Source organism: Arachis hypogaea, chromosome 15 (assembly GCF_003086295.3).
Source record: "Arachis hypogaea cultivar Tifrunner chromosome 15, arahy.Tifrunner.gnm2.J5K5, whole genome shotgun sequence".
In the NCBI taxonomy this organism is placed as follows: Eukaryota; Viridiplantae; Streptophyta; class Magnoliopsida; order Fabales; family Fabaceae; genus Arachis; species Arachis hypogaea.
In genome coordinates, this window is record NC_092050.1 from 119,941,073 (window position 1) to 119,950,087 (window position 9,015).

Sequence of the window (9,015 nt, forward strand, 5' to 3'; positions counted from 1 at the left end):
TCAAGCTTCTCAGCTGAATCTTGAATTCCCTCAGCTATAAGTTCATGCACGTTGATTTCTCCACCTTGTACTAGGCAATGTACCATAGTTGCTCGATTAATATTTACCTCTAAATTATTAGTAGCTGGGAGAATAGACCTCCTCACGAGTTCAAACCACCCCTTGGCTTCTGGGCTAAGGTCTCCCCTCTTGATGAGCCGGGGTCTCCCATCTCCATACCTCTCCCAGTCCGCTGCTATAACACATATGTCAGTCACTATCTCAGTGAGCTCATCATTGTCTTGGTTTTTACTTATCCTTGTATGATAGCTAGGCTCATCAAAGTGTGGTAATTTCAGGTGAAGAGTTCTTATTATAGCATTTAGACTGAAGTCTACCTCCTTTCCCCTTACATAGCTTTTGAAGGTTGGGACTCTGGTTTTGTCTTCTCTGACCACATTTGCGTAGAACTCTTTGATGAGGTTTGCATTGATCTTCCCCTCTGGATTGGTGAGCAATTGCCACCCTCTTTCTTCAATCTTCTCCCGAATCTGTGGGCATTCGTCTTCATTGATTTGGAAGGTTAACTCTGGTAGTATCTTTTTGAGCTTTATCCGCTCAAATTCTCGTTCATGGAAGGCAGTCTTGAATCTCTTCTCATCGAAGGGAATGTTCTCCGTTGGTTCCTTCCTCTTCTGCCTCTTGGAGCTTGATGATGCCATGAATCAAGTTAAAGCAAATTGGGTGTAGTGGAGGGAAGAGATATGGGATTTAGAGAGTGGGAAGTTGAAGAGTGGGTTGCTGGAAAGTGAAGTGCAAGGGGTATGAATTTCGAATGTGGAGAGGGTGTGGATTTGAATCACTTATATAGAGAAGTGATGAAGAGATGAAAGGTGTGGATTGATGGGGTTGGTGTATGATGAACGGATGGGGTTGTGTATGGAGTAAGCACGAGGATTCTCAACTTTATGATGGAGTTGGTTCGCTTTCCAAGTTTGTTCTTCCTCCAATGTTGCATGGCAACCATTCCCCATGCATTTCCCCTTGAGGCACGTGTGTAGTGCCCTCTTCATGAAGTGGCCGAATCCTTTCCCATTAAATTGTCCAATCAATCTCTTTCAATGTCCCTTTCCTTTCCCTATAAAGATCAAATAAGAAAAGTAAGAAATATCATAAAAAAATCAATTTAGATTTTTATGACTAAAATAATAAAGAGAAAAAAGAAAAATTAGATTGTTTATTCATGAACTCCAACCAACTAACTAAGTGTGTATCCCTTTATGCATTTTGGTGGCACCATGGGGTGACACCAAACTTAGTTTGAAGCATTGTGATGAAAAGTTTTGTTCAAAGCTCCCAAGACTAGCATGCATCTTGGTTTGCTTTGAACACCAAACTTGTTCCTCACTATATACTGCACAATAAGGAGTTCACCAAGTTTGGGTTGGAATTTATGAATATTGACTTATTCACTAGTAAAAGCTAATAAAACATGGGTTGCCTCCCATGAAGCACTTCTTTAGCGTCACTAGCTTGACATTTCTTCTTCATCAGGGAGGTTGATAATGCTTCAAGTCCTCCCCTCTTGCCTTTTACTTATATCCATTGGTTGTATCAATGATCTCTACATGTTCCAAGGAGAGGACTCTGTTAATAGTGAAGACCTTAGGTAACTGAGATGGTACAGTGGGGAGATTAGGGGAGATATCTGGGAAGTAAGCTGAGATCACTTTATCTTCTGGAGAGAAGTTTTCCGTAGGGATCTTCTTGTTCCTCCACCCCCTTGGTACCTTCTTCTTTGTCCCTTTTGATGTTGCCTTGCTCTTGGTGACTTCTTCTATGGGAATTTTGTTTTTGTGTTCACATGCCTCTGGTGGTTTAGGTTCCTCTAGCTTCTCCATGAGCTGTGACAATGGCTGTTTGCCTTGTTCCTCATGCAATGGGGTTTTAGGATGTGTTGGTGGTGCATCAGTGCTTGTTTCCTCTGTCAGCATCTCAGTATGATCATTGCTTAGTTCTTTATTTTCTTGGTCAGCTTCTTGGGAGAGTTTGAAGACATTGAAGCTGAGTTGCTCATCATGGATCCTCAATATTAGCTCCCCTCGCTCCACATCTATGAGTGCTCTGGCTGTAGCTAGGAATGGTCTTCCCAATATGATTGGGTGAGTGTGACTCTTTTCCATGTCCAAGATGACAAAGTCTGTGGGAAGAAAGTATTTCTCCACCTTTAACAACACATTTTCCACCACTCCTTTTGCTTGTTTTTGAGTTTTGTCAGCCAGCCTGATGACCACATCTGTGGGTAATATCTCAATGATCTGCAGTCTCTTCACCAGGGTTAAGGGCATTAAGTTGATGCTTGCTCCCAAATCGCATAGTGCTCTATCAAATATTGTTTCTCCTATGGCACAGGGGACATGAAAACTCCCTGGATCTTTTCTTTTCGTAGGCAACTGCGGTTGAATGAGGGCACTGCACTCCTTGTTCATCACTATAGTTTGGCCTCCCTTGAGTGAGCTTTTCCTAGGGAGAAGCTCCTTCATGTACTTGATGAATGCAGGCATTTGTTGGATAATCTTGATGAATGGTATGTTCACATGCAGAGATGCAAACAAGTCCAGAAATCTTGAGTATATTCTCTTCTCCACAGAACCATTGAGCAGCTGGGAAAAAGGTGCATAGAGCCTCAGTAGCTCCTGTTTTGATATTTTTGGTTCTTGGTATTCTTTTTCCTCCTTCTCTGCTGAGGTATCTTCAGGTTGTTCTGACAGTTTGCTTGGCTTGTCCTCAGTCTCCTTATCATTTATAGTGACCATCTTGCAATCTTCCCATCTTACTTTCTTTGTTTCACCTCTCGGATTCTTCTCTGTGTCACTTGGGAATCCATCTGTGGGTTTGGGAATTTGCTCAGAGAGATATCCTACTTGAGATTCCAACCTCTTGATTGTGTCTCCCTGGTTCTTGAAACTGGCTCGCACTTCCTCCTTGAACACCTTGTTGTCTTGGATATCCTTGCATATGCCTTCAAGTAGATTTTCAATCCTTGAGATTCTTTCATCAAAGGATGATAGGTCAGGTTGAGGAGGGTTATTCTGGCCTTGATATGAATGTGGAGAGGTGTTATTATTGGGATGTTGATATGGTCTAGATGTGAAGTGTTGGTGAGCTACATTGTTTGAATTTTGGCGTCTTTGATCAAGGCTTTGGTCTTGTTGATTTCCCCACCCAAAGTTTGGGTGATTCCTCCATCCAGGGTTGTAAGTCTTGGAGTATATATCATGGTTCTGCCTAGGTGAATTCCCAATGTAGTTGGCTTGCTCCTGACTACCCTCTGCTTCCTCATTCACTCCTTCTTGGGTTGTTGACGAAGTGGAGATTGCTGCTACTTGGTTCCTCTCCATCTTCTTGGTGAGGTCAGCCAGCTGCTGGGTAATGAGCTTGTTTTGGGCCAGCAGAGCATCTACATTGTTTAGCTCCATTACTCCTCTTGTGTTCCCTCTTTCGGAAGCATAGAAGTAGTCGTTCTCTGCTACTGTTTCAATGACATCTATGGCTTCCTCAATAGTCTTCTTCTTGTTCAAAGATCCTCCGGATGAATGGTCTACGACCTTCTTTGACTCATAAGAGAGCCCTTCATAGAAAATGTGCAGCTGCACCCATTCATTGAACATATCTGGTGGGCACCTCCTTGTTAGGTCTTTAAACCTCTCCCATGCTTCATATAGAGTCTCACCATCTTGTTGCCTGAAAGTTTGGACCTCAGCTCTCAGCCTATTGATTCGTTGAGGAGGGTAAAATCTTGCTAAGAATTTGTTCACCACGTCTTCCCAAGTTGTCAAGCTTTCCCTTGGAAAAGATTCCAGCCACTTGGCTGCCTTATCCCTGAGTGAGAATGGAAATAAGAGCAGTCTATAGGCATCAGGATGAACACCATTAGACTTCACTATGTCACATATTCTCAGGAAGGTGGTTAAATGTTGATTTGGGTCCTCTTGGACACTTCCTCCGAATGAACAGTTGTTCTGCACAAGGGTGATGAGCTGTGGCTTCAGTTCAAAATTGTTGGCATGGATAGTTGGCTTTTGAATGCTACTTCCATAGTTTTCTGGGTTTGGATTGATATAAGAGCCTAAAACTCTTCTATCCTCCCTAGTATAATTTGCTCGACCTCTTCCCCCATGGTTGTGAGCCTCTTCTTCATGATGGTTTCCATGTTTTCTTCCATGTTTGGTTCAAAGTATTCCTCAAAGTGTTCCTCCTCTTCTTCAGCACCAACTACACGTTTGTCTCTTGCCTCCCTCCTTAGTCTAAGGAAGGTTATCTCAGGTTCAGAATCAAAGGAAGTTGAAGCCCCGCTTCTTCTCCCTGTCATACAACCAACAAGTACAAGCAAAGAGAATAGGTGCAAAAAGTATATCTGTCAGAATTACTGTTAGTGTGAGTGATGCAATATATCAAACAGTTAGTGGGTTAGTGAGATGAATAGTAAATAACAAAGAAAAAGTGGGGGGGGGGGAAAGGAAGAAATTAACTAAAACAGGAAGTAAATAACTCAAACAGAAATTTAAATCAAACAAAAATAAAATGCTCAATCTAGTTATCCTCCAATCTAATCATTGTTGATGCACAATCACTCTCCGGCAACGGCGCCATAAACTTGATGCACGGAAAACTTGTCTCATAACAAATTTCCTTCTGCAAGTGTACCAAATTTGTCGTCAAGTAAAAACTCACAATAGAATGAGGTCGAATCCCACAAGGATTGATTGATCAAGCAACTTTAATTAAAGGAATGTTCTAGTTGAGCTAATTAGGAATTAAGTTGAGAATTATAGAAAATTAAATGGCGGGAAAGTAAATGGCAGAAAGTAAATTACAGAATCTTAAATGGGAATGGGGGAATTGCTCATAAATGTAAATGACAGAAATTAAAGAGAATGGGTAAGATCAGAAATAGGGAGTTCATTGGGCTTAGGAGATGTTGCATTCTCCGGATCAATCTCATTTACATCTCTTCCTCAATCAATACACTCATTGATCTCCTTGGCAATCTTAAGTGATTGAATTACAATTTCTTGTAGTTCAATCTCTCAAATCTTGATCAATAGCCAATTCCTTGGTCAATTGCTCATGAGAAGAGATGAAGTATGGTCACTGATTATACCACATGCATTTTCCAAATCAAGCATTGAGAGGATTATAGTCACATTTCCATCCAAACCCAATTTGGTCCAGCATGAGAAAGCATTTCTAGCTTGATCTCTTCATTCCTCTTCCAAGGTTCCGAAGAGATCCAAGTATGAATAGTTTCTTTTCCAAGATAACTACCCAATTGGATGAAGATCGAAAGCTTTCAAGTAAAATCAAGAGAAAAGATAGAAGAAGAATAATGAAAACTAGTATTGATCCATCAAATTATAACAGAGCTCCCTAACCCAATGAAAAGGCTTTAGTTGTTCATAGCTCTGGAAAATAAAAACAAAGATGGAGAATACATGATAAAAACTAGAAGAGCAAGAAAGTAAAATACAGGAAGTAGTTCTATGCTATTTTTCAACTCTCAGAACTCCCTCTAATAATTCAAAGCTACTCCTATATATACTACTCTTCTCATCTTCTAGTTGGTTCTTCAAGTCTTGGGCCTTTGGATCTTGAGTTTGAAGTAGTTCTCTTTTTCATTTGGGCTTGGCTTTACTTGCAGAGAGAAAGTGTGAAGTGGGCAGAGACTTTTGCTCAGGACGTTAGGGGTATTAACGTTTAGTGAAAATATGAGTTCGAGAACGTTAGTGACAATCAACTTTCTCACTAACGTTTCCTAAGTAAAAGCCACGTTAACTTCAACGTTAGTGGCACAAACGTTGCCACTAATGTTGCCTCGAGGTCCTTCGCACACGTTATTGGGACTCAACTTTCCCAATAACGTTGAAAAGCCCCCTTTGCTTTTACGTTAGAGCCCACATTAACTTAGTTAACGTGGCTCTTTAACGTGGGCTTGCCATCCTTCGAGAACATTAGTGACACTCAACATTGTCACTAACGTTCCAATGTGCCCCCATGTCTCACGTTAGAGTCCACGTTAACTAGGTTAACGTGGCTCTTTAACGTGGCCATGCTTAGCCATCCCCAACGTTAGTGACAATGTTGAGTGTCACTAACGTTGGCTCATTATTTACTCATCCACGTTAGCTTCCACGTTAACTAAGTTAATGTGGGAGTTAACGTGGCTCATAGTAGCTTGTGTGGTTCCTTCCAACGATAGTGACAATGTTGAGTGTCACTAACGTTGGCCATCACCTTCTTCTTTCACGTTAGCCTCCACGTTAACTAAGTTAACGTGGAAGTTAACGTGGCTCCTTGGGGTTGTGTGGTTGCTTCCAACGTTAGTGACAATGTTGGGTGTCACTAACGTTGTCGACCACCCTTTCCTCCTCACGTTAGCTCCCACGTTAATCAAGTTAACGTGAGAGTTAATGTGGCATTGTGCACTTAGGCCAATGTTAGTGACAATGTTGAATGTCACTAACGTTTGCCTCCTTTCCCCCTTTTGACGTTAGAGGCCACATTAACTAAGTTAACGTGGACTCTAACGTGGCCACTTATGAGCATTGGCCAACGTTAGTGATAATGTTAAGTGTTACTAACGTTGGCTCAAATTCCCTTCTTCACATTAGAGTTGACGTTAACTTAGTTAACGTGACTCTTAACGTGGGTAATGATGGCTTCGAGAGCGTTATTGGCAGTCACTTTTCTCATTAACTTTGCAAGTTACCTCCCATTCCTTGCTTCCTTTGGTCCTGAAATCAAGCAATAGAGTGCATCAAAGTTCTAGTCCAAGTCATGGGTAATGCAGCATACAATTTGTCACTAAATTCATGCAAAATCCTCATAAAATCATGTAAAATGCACAATGTATGCTTGAATCCAGGTGTAAGTGAATATCTACCCAAAACTAGCTTATTTCCTAAGAAAATGCATGAAACTACCCTAAAAACAGTAAAGAAAAGGTCAGTGAAACTGGCCAAAATGTCCTGGCATCACAACACCAAACTTAAAGTTTGCTTGTCCCTAAGCAAGTACTAGAACAAGAGAATGATGAATGAAGTGCCAAGAGAAATGAGTCATTCTTGTGGAAGTCATGTCACTGATTTTATGGTGGTTTCATGCATAGCAACTTAGGTTCATTCCTGGCTTTCAGACCTTTATCATGCCCTACAATACTCACTTTGCTTACATCCCATGAGACTTTTATTCATTGATCCTTTTATTGTCATTTCAGGGCTTATTGGTGTCCTTCAGGCTAAGTGTTCTGTAAGGGGGCAACTTTTTAAGATAAGCTTTCAGCCAACACTCCCGAACCAGTTGGTTCAAGGTGCTACGTGTTGAGACACCCCTAAGGACTTACTTGCTCAAGTCTCTCCCCCATACATGCACACCACAGGCATATAGTTTATTCTTTTTCTTTACTTGAGGCCTTGGTGTCCAGCACCTCTTTGGATTACTAAATGTTCTGTGGTGAGGGTTACTCTTGATAGTGGACTTTCAGCTGATAATCCCGAGTTAGTTAACCCAAGTTACCAAGTGATAAGGCACTCCTAAGAGCTTATTCATCCAAGTAGATCCCTCACACAGGAACACCACAGACACATGCCTCAAGATTTAAAACCATTGGTGCCTAGCCTTATTGCTTACTCTTTTTCTTTTATTCCTCAACCTTGATTGTTCTTTCCCTTTTTCTTATTAGGATCTTCTTACTTAGCTACTCTCATGGGGTGTGTCTCAAGCATAGTATTCATGACAGATAGTTGTCTTCCCACCTTATGGTTGAACCAACTTAGCTAACTTATAACCATACCACAAACTCATGGATTTACTCCCTAGTATGAACTCTTCTCTGGTCTTTTGAAAATAATCATTCTCTTTTCATTTGATTTAAAGGGACAAGCATACAAGTAAGTAAAGAAATGGTGCAGTAACGTAAAGACCAGCACACAGAGACTTTCTTTAATACCAAAAAACTTAAAAGGCAGAATTGAAAAAGGTTTAAACATAACATGGAAGCAAGTTCTATTTCATACAAGATCTTCCTTATTTAAAGCATAGAAAAAGATGGACCAAAGAAGGAACTCCACCACCTTTTACTCTTGTGGATGTCCATGCTCTCCTTCTTGATTGCTTGTGCTCCCACTTCCCTTGCCTTTTCCAAGAAGCTTCTTCCAGAAACCACCATCTTCCATCTTCTTCTTGAGTGTCTCCTTTTGCTGTTTCACTTTCCTCTCTTCTTGTTCTACAAAATCTTTTTGGACCTCATCATATGTAGGGATGGCATAGTGTAGCTGATGCATATTACTGGACATGTAGTTCAACTTGGCTTGAGTGTTGATGTTGAACTCCTCCCGATGTAGTTGTCGTCCTTTATTAAGTACAGTGAACTCATTGAATGCTTTCATCTGGGCTAGTTGTCGCTGATTGAGTTCCTGCAAATGCTTATCTTGACGTTCTTGCCTCTCGGTAACTTGGTGGATGGTTTGAGTGAGTTGGGAGTATTGTTCTTGTTGCTGCTCCATTTGTTGTTTCTTCCACTCTTCTTGTTGACTCATCCAGTTCAATATTTGCTCTTATCCTTCCATATGTCTCACCCCCAAGTCTTCAATAGCTATTAGAAGGTGATTCATATTCAAATCGGCTGGGTAAGGATGCTCTCCCTGTTGATAATCTTCTTGATGAGACTCCTCTTGGTGAGCTGCTTCCTTTGCTTTTAGTTTCCCTATTTGTGGCCTTCTTTGTTGCTGAGCAGGTGTGGTATAGGCCATACGCTGGGTTGTCATTAGCCTCCCTGGGTTAACCCAGTCTGGATTACTATCCTCAAAAACTACTTTGGCCTTTGTGCACAATCGGAGAATGGTGCTGGGGTACCAAAGCCTGGCACCTGATTCAAGCTTCTCAGTTGAATCTTGAATTCCCTCAGCTATAAGTTCATGCACGTTGATTTCTCCACCTTGTACTAGGCAATGTACCATAGTTGCTCGATTAATATTT

The 9,015-nt window shown here is 41.2% G+C and overlaps 1 non-coding gene across 1 annotated transcript; it reads left to right on the forward strand.

The window, feature by feature from the left end:
• Positions 1–3,645: 3,645 nt before the first annotated feature.
• LOC112753245 (small nucleolar RNA R71) lies at positions 3,646–3,752 on the forward strand. Its single transcript, XR_003177639.1, has one exon. It is a non-coding gene; the product is annotated as a small nucleolar RNA R71 (small nucleolar RNA).
• The last annotated feature ends 5,263 nt before the right edge of the window (positions 3,753–9,015 follow it).